Genomic DNA, 9,977 nt, shown 5'->3' with positions numbered 1-9,977 from the left:
CTGAACCGGTCCACCATAACAATGAAACTCTTTCCAAAACAGTCAAAGAGATCGGCTGAAATGCTTTGCATAGGGAAAGTAGCAGTTGATGCTGCAGAGAAAACTAGTTCATGTTCTTGGGAAGGAAGGGCTCCTACACAAGCAGCACAACGGGCAACAAAGGAGGGTATTTCATTTGCCATGCCCGGCCAGTGATAGAGTTGACGGGCGAGTTCCATGGTTTTGATGTACCCCGAGTGAGACAAGTGTAACAGTTCGAGAATCCGACGTCTGGCGGGACGAGGAACAATGAGGCGGTCTCCAACAAGCAGCAGTCCATTTTCAACCCTAATTTCTGCCCCAATTTGTCGGAATGCGGATAATGATTCTGGGAAAGGGCTGTTGTTTGTGACACATGTATATAAGGATTGGTATTCAGGGTCGATGGCGTCAGCAATGAGGTGGAGGGCAGGGTCCGATGTAGATACGGTGGAACAAGGGAATTTACCAAGATTTGGGTCTGGTGGGAATACCGGGAGCGACTTAACGCGTCCGCGATACGGTGGTTTTCACTGCTGACCATGTTGCCGTGAATGTGTACATTGAGAGGTTTTCTCGCAATCGTTGTAAACAAGCATTTCCAAGGGCACCTAATGGTTTCTCGAAAAGCCCAAGAAGTGGACGGTGATCGGTGATAATAATGAATGATGGCATCCCACGGAGAAAAAAATCGCACTTGCCAACCGCCCACCAAATGGCACTGAGCTCTAATTCTATGGTGGCGTAATTTAGAACAAGAGCCACATTGGATTAGTCTCGGTCTACCGTCATGCTCCCGTTGTAACAGGACATATCCAAGGCCAAAGAGTTTGGACGCATCTGCTAACAACTGAGTCCTTAGGGATGGATCAAACGGTCTCACGACATGACTAGAGCACAGCAGCTCTCTTGCTTGCTTGAATTCGGCCTCATGGTCTGGTAACCATAGCCAAACCATGTTCTTTTTGAGCAGTTGGCGAATCTTGGAGGTAGCATGAGATAGATCCGGGATGAAAGATCCAAGTTGGTTGGCGAGACCTAAAAATGATCGCAATTATGTAATATTGGTAGGGTTTGGGAAATCACGGATGGCGGCCAGCTTAGCTGGATCAGGTTTGAATCCGTCCTGAGAAACAATAAAGCCTGCAAATTTGACGGATTTTCCCACTTCAAGCTTATCAATGGAAAGTACAATCCCATTCTCGAAACACACATCCTGAAGAATTTCCAATTGGTCCAACAACTCGTTTTTTTGACGTTGCTAGCAAACAAATATCGTCCACTATTTTAACAACCCACTTCTTTTTCTTCAATTCTTCCAAAGCTTGATCGGTTTGGAAGGAGAAAACATACCCTGATCCTTTCCATCCCATTGGTGCAACAGTAGGGCGCCACTTGCCATCAGGTAGGAGAAAGGTGCACAGCTTTGATGAGGCCTCATCTAGTGGGATTTGGTAATAACCATGAACAGCATCCAGTTTTGCAAAGTAGAAAACTGGTGATATTTGTCTCGTCAAATCAGAGACTGAGGAGAAAGGATGGACCGGACGTCGAGTGGCCTTATTGAGCTGACGGTAGTCAACTACAAGACGGACTTTCCCACCCCGCTTTGGAACATAATGAGCGGGTGCACACCACGTGGTTGGGTTTGGTTCTCTAACCATGACTCCGGCTACAGCCAGCTCTTGATTGAGTGCCATCGCTGGTTTCTCAAAGTGGAGGGGAATAGCACAAGCTGTCGTTACATAGCAAGGCCACCCCTCTTCAATTTTCCAGGTGCATCCCCAAGAGTTGAACCAAGAGTGCCGCGTTTTGCGTTCTTTTGAATGATGTTCTCCGGGCGAGGATCGATGGCAGTGCCTCCCAACCAACAGATGGCCCTATTGACAGCGATAGCATCAGGAGTGGTACTGGTGTTGATGTTAGTACTTGCAGTGATTTCAACATCGCTGGAATGCATGGATTGATCATCCATTGCTTCTGATTTGGCTTCAATTTGAGCAATATTGGTGTTTAAACACTTGTGGACCTCCGTAAACGAGGGAGGTAAGATGCCTAGATGGATCAAATCTTGACAACCAAGGAGAGGTGTCCCAGCAAGGTCAGTTGATACCACAGCAGAAATGATGACCGGTTTACCCCTATTGACAACCTCAATGAATTCGATTTTGCCAAAATTGTGTAGCACGGAGCCATTGGCAGCAATCAGGTGCATCGTTGATGGGAGTAAAGTAATACCTCGAGGGATTAAATGTGTTGGAATTGCTGATCTAGCCGCTCCTGAGTCCGGTAAAGCCTCCAAATGAAATTCCAATCTATTGATTATGCAACACAATCTCACCCTGGACATGTTAGATGGGTTTGTAGGAACCATGGTAATGATGGAGTTGATTCTCGAAGACAATGGGCTCTGACTTGAATGACAATGAACTGGCCTCCCCTGTCCAAGACATTGATGGACGGGAGACCATAGCAACAGATCCATTGCTCAAAAAGGGTATGAGCCACAGTGGTGGTAGATATGTCAGAGATGGGCAGTGCCTTGGGTCATCTCGTGAAATGGTCTACAATGGTGAGAAAGGCGTGAGGCTGCCACGCCGGCGTGAGCTAGGCCATGGAAGGCCTCAAAACCTTCTGACGGAGGCATTCCGGAACCATGGGGCAGGATTTGCCAAAACCGGGGTCCACAAGCACGACCAGGCCATCAGGGGTCACTTCCGTGGTGAGGAACTCAGCAACCAGGCCGGGGTCTATGGCTTGGGCCCGGGCAATCTCAAGGACAATTGGCAAAAAGGTGATGGCACAGACAGGGCTGAGTGCATCAGCCGCTGAGTTGTCTGCGCTGCCAGTCAGTCAGTGGCAACCTCGCTCACCTCAATGAGGGTGATTGCGATGTGGTGGCTCTCATGTGCAGCCGCAGGCTTCTTAAAGACATGGGTTAGGGCCTGGTGGTCCGTGAGGACGTGAAGGCGGCTGGGCTCAATCCCATTGAGGATGTGCCTAAAGTGCATATACCTTGAGGCCATGCTGTCCTTCAGTGCCTATTGCGTCACGGACAAGCCCGTCGTCGAAACCATCCGCGAACTGATGGACCTGTGGCCCAACGGCACCACGGCTGCCCAAAATAGCACGGCCTGCAAGGCCTCCTTTGTCTTGAAGCTCCCTACCGTCGCCCAAAACCTCATTATCAACCAAGGTCCCAAAATTTCACTCAATGACTCTGTAACATCATCTAATAACTACCTGGGGCGTGTCTGCAAAGGCTCTGCCGTCGTAAACTTGCTCCAGGAACCAGGGAATCCGCCTTGGTTGCTGCTGTCAAGCCCCGCGCCGACCGCCGATTGGGGGCCTCCATGGGTGCGGGTGCTGGCTCTGTTAGGGCCGGGACTTTGATTGATGACAAGTCCCCCTGGGCCGTTTACAAAATCTGCGACGGCTTTCTGCTCTGTGGATACCACAATTGCTGGGCCGAAAAAGCAAGAAAGTGCCACAACACCACTGTGTGCCAGTGGACCAAGTACGCGGCCAAGCACAAGAGGGCAGCCTCAATGTGCTCAACCAAATTGCTGCCAATACTGCCTCAATCACCTTGGCTGCAATCAGCGCCTCCTCCGCCCACAACAATCTCATGTCTCTACCTCCCCAACACCATGGCCTGTTCCTCTGCCTCAATCCTCGTTGTTGACTCTACCACTAGGGCCATGTGGTTAGCAGACACTGGTGCCGCTGGATCCTTTGCTCCAGCCACTGAGCCAATATTGCCGCCTGCAGCAAACCCAAACTTGGGCATCTTCAGCGCCGCTAATGGGTCACCATGCGCCATCTATGGCTTTAAGACTCTAACAGACGATCTTGGTCCCCTTGGCAAGTTTGAGCACATGTTTTAAATTGCGGCTGTGGGCAACAACATCTTAGGGTTCAACTTCCTTGAAAAGTCTTGCCTCTTCATTGACTATCATGGCCATTCTCTCGTCCACTCATCCACTGGTATTGCTCTTCCCGGTATCCTTGGCCCTGGCAGCCGCATCTAGGCCATTTCGCCAACACCTCTCAAGCAACCTCCTGTTGCCGAGCCCTTTGCCACTCTCATAGAAGAGTTCCCCATCGTTTTTGGCGCTGCACCCATCACAACCACGAATGATGGTCCAACTACTGGCTTCAAGCATGGTGTCTCTTGTACCATCAACCTCAAGCCAGGCACTCCAGTTGACAAAATCCGTGCCAAGCCACACCGCCTCTTTGGTCCCAAGGCTGAGGCCGCCAAGAAATCAATTGATGCCCTCCTTGACAAGAGGCACATCTGGCCTTCCAGCTCTGCAACTTCATCCGCCTTATATGTTGTGGCTAAGCCCGACAGAACATACAGGCCATGCGGTGATTATTGTCAGCTTAACTTTTACACCATCTGTGACTGCTATCCATTGTCTCGGCTAGACGACCTCTTGGCCGCCCTCGCCGGTGCCACCAAGTTCTCTAGGCCTGACCTCATCAAGGGTTTCAACCAAGTCCCTATCAACCCAGCAAGTGTGCCTTTGATGGCAATAACTACCCCATGGGGAATGTTTGAGTTCTTAGTCATGCCCTTTGGGTTGTGCAACAATGCCCAGGTCTTTCAATGCCTTGCCTCATCTATCTTTCGTGCTATTGACGGAGTTGCCGTGTATGTTGATACGTATGTTGCACTGCAAAGTGACTGTGGTACAAGATTTCCCGACCCCGCTCACCATCAAGGCACTGCAAGAATTCCTGGGCATGGCCACTTTCTACATACAATTCATGCCCAACTAAGTTGATGTTGCTTCAGACGTGGCTGTTGGTGCTGTCCTTGAGCAGCTCAACCCCGCCAACGGCGGCTCGAACCAACCCGCAGTATCCCTGGGGTGGAGCTTGGGAATTTTTGGAGCCACAAAGTTGATGGCGGCCGCGGCCGGCACCGGGGTGGCCATGGGGCGCGTGGAGCGCTCGACAAGGTGCGTGACAAGCTCATCCAGTGGTTGGTGGGTCTGCGCCATGACGAGGGCAAGAAGAATGCAACAAGGTCTTTAAGAATAAACAGGTTGATTTGCACCAGTAAGAATACTACATGGATTTATACAAGTACTTACATTTGGGCTCTGTTTGTGTGTTTAGAGATTGTTCAAGCCCTTTCCAACCCAGCCCAGCTAAAACTATTGCATTGAACCATTATTGCTTAAGTCCTTTTCTTGTGGGTCAGATGAATGGATCTTACAACTTGGCACACACCAACTTGCCCTCCTAGATCAATTCCCATCACTTAGTTTATCATAAAATCAACTTAATAGATAAATGGTTTCTGTGGATTCAAACCCGCAACATTTTTTATTTCAACCAAGAAAATCTTCAAGAGTTACAATACGTGTCATGCACTAAAGGCAACCAACGCAACCTCTAGTGTATGCAAGCTGGTGAGCTGTCATCTCAGAGTTCATTTTTTAACGACCATAGTGGTAATGGGCGTTTTATGCCAATCTTTCTCAGACATGGGAATCTGATGATAGGTTTTCACCAATTCAATCTTCGAAAAAATGGTTCATCTACTCAAATGAGACGGGAAGTAATGGATATGGGGCAAGGGATACCATTTGGGGATAGTGCGATTGTTGCGGAGGCGGTAATCTTCGCAAGCTCTCCATGAACCATTAGATTTAGGAATTATGTGCAATGGAGATGCGTAAGGCGATGATGAAGGTTGAATAATACCAAAGTCCATTAAATCATCTTATTCTGCCTTGGCAACATCAAACTTCACTTTAGAGAGACGTCTTGGTTGAGAAAACACAGGCGGCCCAGAAGTTTGAAAGAAATGCCGAACGCTATAGCCCCCTTACGCTGCACGAAATAAGTTTTACGTTCTACACTCCAGAGGGCGCTTTGTCATTGAGACTCTACCAAGTAAATGGCTGATTGGGCCAATGCCTTGTTATTGAATTATAATACGTTTGTGTTGTTTCTGACTAATTCTATCAATATGTTATTTTCAATTAGTGCCTCAGGTCACATAATGTCTGAAAAAGAAATTGCGTTCAAGGCAAGGCAAGAGCAGTTTATGTAGCAATCTTACGTGCCTCTTCCTGTTTTCTTTGGGCCGTGTGACGTTGCAAATATGGGCCCTTATGCTTCACGGCGGATGTGGAAAACGAGGGCCTCAATAAAGATGTGTATCGTCCAAGCAACCTCGAGTGCAGACAGTTATGTATTGACGTAATCTGATGGATCCCGGAAATTCCACAACAATTGCCAGAAACGTCGAACATAGCAGAGGATTTCAAAGAAGAAGACCTCCAAAGACGTTTATTTTTCACATCCACCAAGAGATAAAAGAATCGTAGGGAAATCCGCTCTAATAATAGGCATTGATTGACACGTTGGCCACCACAAAACTCCTTTCAAACTGATTCAAGCCCAATATCTATCTTCCGTTTGAGCACGCCAAAGGTGGTTATTGAAGTTCCATTAGCACTGACTAAATGATTAGATCGACTATTAGATCACCAGAATCCACGAGAAAACAAAGTTGTGAAATTGAGTCCTTTATAAAGAACAGAGATGCTGATGGAATTCCACGACCTGAAGAAGCTATTTTAGAAGCGGACATAAGTGAGCAGGTTGCAGAGGTGAAAGGTCGACAGCCATTTAGTAGTTTTCTGGCCTTCTCTCTCGGGTTTTGATGGGAGGACCAACGCATTTCTCAGGATCTAAAGAGCGATTTGCTTTCTTGCCATAACGACGGTGGAGCTCGAGACGAATTTGACGAAAGATTGAGCACATGCTTAAAGAAAAAAATCCAAAAGCTCATTGCTTGCTTACTCGCAAGTCCAATCTCTGCATTTCAAGTCATTAAATCAACGGAACTGATTCTCCTCCACTCGTACTGTCTTAGTGAGTAAGGCTCTGCTTAACCCAGCAAAAAGCTCCGTCGATTTAACGAGAATGAGAACGAGAACGAGGTGAGACACAGAAATTTGCCAAGTAAGCAAGAAAGAATATTTTGAATGGAATGTATGCCTTGGTGTCTCTGTATTGATTCTAAATCATAATAACCATGAAACAGACCATGGTATAGCTAATAAATGTAATAAACTCGTTTTGGCCTAAACTTGTCCGAGCATCACCAACCCGGCCGAACGGCCCATTTCGCTTTCTTTTACTGCCGGCGGTAAGAAAAGAATGGAAATCGCTAAACCTCCAGATTCATCTCTCATTCACTTAATAAGTCATAAATCATTTTGCCGCAGATTCATTATGAAATACCAATATTGACTGGTAATCAAACAATGTCGAGTTTTGCAAAAAAATCAATTATTCCAGCTGTCACAGGATGGTGGGCACCCTGATTTGGCGCGTGGTTCGAGGGGGGTGGTTTTCCAACAAAGACGACAGTCAAGAGGCCGGTTGAGAACATGGACACGAATTGATTACTGCATTACTGTTTTTTACCGCTACGACTTTTGCCCTGGATTTGAGTGCGAATAAAGGAGTACGAGTTAAAACTACGGAAACGACCCGATTATTCAGGCTATCGGGACTGCTCCGGACAGTAGAAAAACAATAAGAGGAGCCAGTAATCTCAAATCTTGATGGATTTTTGGCTCGTTCACTGGCAGACAGGATACTAACTCAAGGGAGACAAGAAGATGTCTCAGAAGGGGCCAACAATCGTGTCCGGGGCCCGGTCTAATAAGTCATCTAGAGTTTCAAAGCCTCCACTGCCTGCTCTCCATGCGGATTTGGCCCGCACTCACGACCTCCCCAAGGCTAAGGTATCTGAAGGGCATGGGGCTTTAGACACTCCAGTCAAGGTTCAGCTAGCCACTGAAGAACTCAAAACCATCAAGCAAAACTTTCAACGGCTGTCTCTGGCAGTCACAGACAAACTAGTCAACTTTGTATCACTCCACGAAGCGGACGAGCTTGTCCTAGGGAGGAGGGATCTTCTCAATCAATGTCGCCTACGAATGGCCCAACTGGCCAATCTCAAGCTCAAACTCGGAGGTTTGGAGCTCGCCGTATTGTTATCAGGCCGCACAGGATCTCAGTAGTCTCACGCGGTTTCCTGGACCGAGTGGCATTGCCTATGGAAGGAGCTTAAAGAACAGGAGGCCATCAATGAGGTACAGGAAAAGATCGAGTCAATAGAATTGAAGGCTAAGGAAGTTAAGCTTTGACAGGAAATGGAAGGCCGTCTTTACGATGAACAAACCAAAATCCAGACACAGGCATTATAAAAAGAAATTTCAAAGCGGGTTACTTTGGCTGCCTTAGAGGCAAACATCAACGAGGATGAAATTGAGTTATTACTCCCAACAGAGTCCCGTGAACAAAAGATGGACCAACTTCAAGACGCCGATCCTATCCCTATCCCTCCTTGCCATTGCGGCCCAATCCCAGAAACGATTGGCTTACCTTGGCTACCATTGCCACATTCCATGCTTGTCCCATTCATGTCAGATCACCTCATGGACTGGAGGAGTGCAAAACATTTGGAGCAATGGCAATCAAGAGAAAGGAAGAGGCCATCAGGGGAGCCAGGTTGTGCTTCAGGTGTCTTGGTGATCACATGCGAAGTGATTGCAGGGAGGTGATCCGCTGTGAGATGTGCTCATCGTCTGGCTATTTGACTATAATGCACCAACCCAATAGCAACTTTGAACCCATTCAGCAGAGAGGCTCCAAAGATTTGTCTGCGTCATCAGAGGAGGTTGTCACCCTCTGATCTTCGACTGGCCCTGGTCTTGGTGGTCAAAGTTGTGGAAAAACTTTACTGGTAGACGTATGGCATGAAGGAAATCCCAAGAAAATCGTGCGCACTTTCATCCTGGATGAAGAATCGACCAGCTTCTTTGCTCACCCAAAATGCTTCGATTCATTGGCAATTAGCGGCCCACTCCAAAATTACCGTTCGACCACCTTATAGAATCATAGTTCTCACGTCAGCGGAATGATCGTTAGTGGAATCCACGTGCGAGGGGTGGGCAAACACAAATATTTCCCCTTGCCCCCTCTGCTAGAGAATTCTATGATCCCAGATACGAAAGACGAAGTTGGTAAGCCGCATATGGTGCGGGCTCATAGCCGTCTGGGAGTTTTCAGCGACAAGTTTCAGCCACTGGATGGGAGAGCAGAGGTTCTGTTACTAGTGGGACGGGATGCTGGTCACGTGATGAAGACAAAACAGCACGGCTCAGTGGCTCTTTTCGCCTATGGCACTGCTCTTGGGTGGGCCGTGGTAGGAGAGTTGCGTCCTTCCAGTCCTACCTGTCAGCTCCAGGGATTTCGGGCAATGCAAACGTGCACCGTGCATGACCATTTTCGGAGTTCGTTGAAAAATGCCACAAACTCTTGTCAAGTGGAGGTTATTGAATTGGCCAGCACGGTTCCAATTTTAAACAAAAAACTGACGTGTTTTTTCCGAGCGCCAGATGACGAGCAGATCGGTACTTCGCAGGATGATCAAAGATTTTTGGAAGTTGCGAAACAAAGTTTGACTGTTAATGGAGCCGGATTCTTATCCCTGAAGCTGCCGTTCAGAGACCAGGATCCTTTGTTGCTAAACAATTGGGAGCCCGTCAAGCACTGCAGCATTGGTACACTCTGTTGGATGAAAAAGGCTCCAAAGATGCTTCAAGAATGTCTCTCCGCCATGGGAAAATCGATCAACACTGGAAAAGTTGAGGTTGTGGAAGAAAATGAACTTGCCCCTTTACCGGGCAAGGCGTGGTGGACTCCGTGTTATGCCGTGAGACAGGAAAAAAGGCAAGATCAGAATGGTCTTTGACAGTTCTGCGTCCTATATGGGAACAAGCCTCAACAACAAGCTAGTCCAGGGACCCAGATCAAGGAAACAAGCTCAGTGGTGTACTTGCCCGATTTCGAAAGGGAAACATTGTCGTTTTCGCAGACCACAAGTTGGATGAACCAAGAAACACGCCTTTCACTCT

This window comes from Tigriopus californicus, chromosome 7, assembly GCF_007210705.1.
Source record: "Tigriopus californicus strain San Diego chromosome 7, Tcal_SD_v2.1, whole genome shotgun sequence".
NCBI lineage: Eukaryota > Metazoa > Arthropoda > Copepoda > Harpacticoida > Harpacticidae > Tigriopus > Tigriopus californicus.
Note: the sequence above shows the minus strand (reverse complement) of the source record.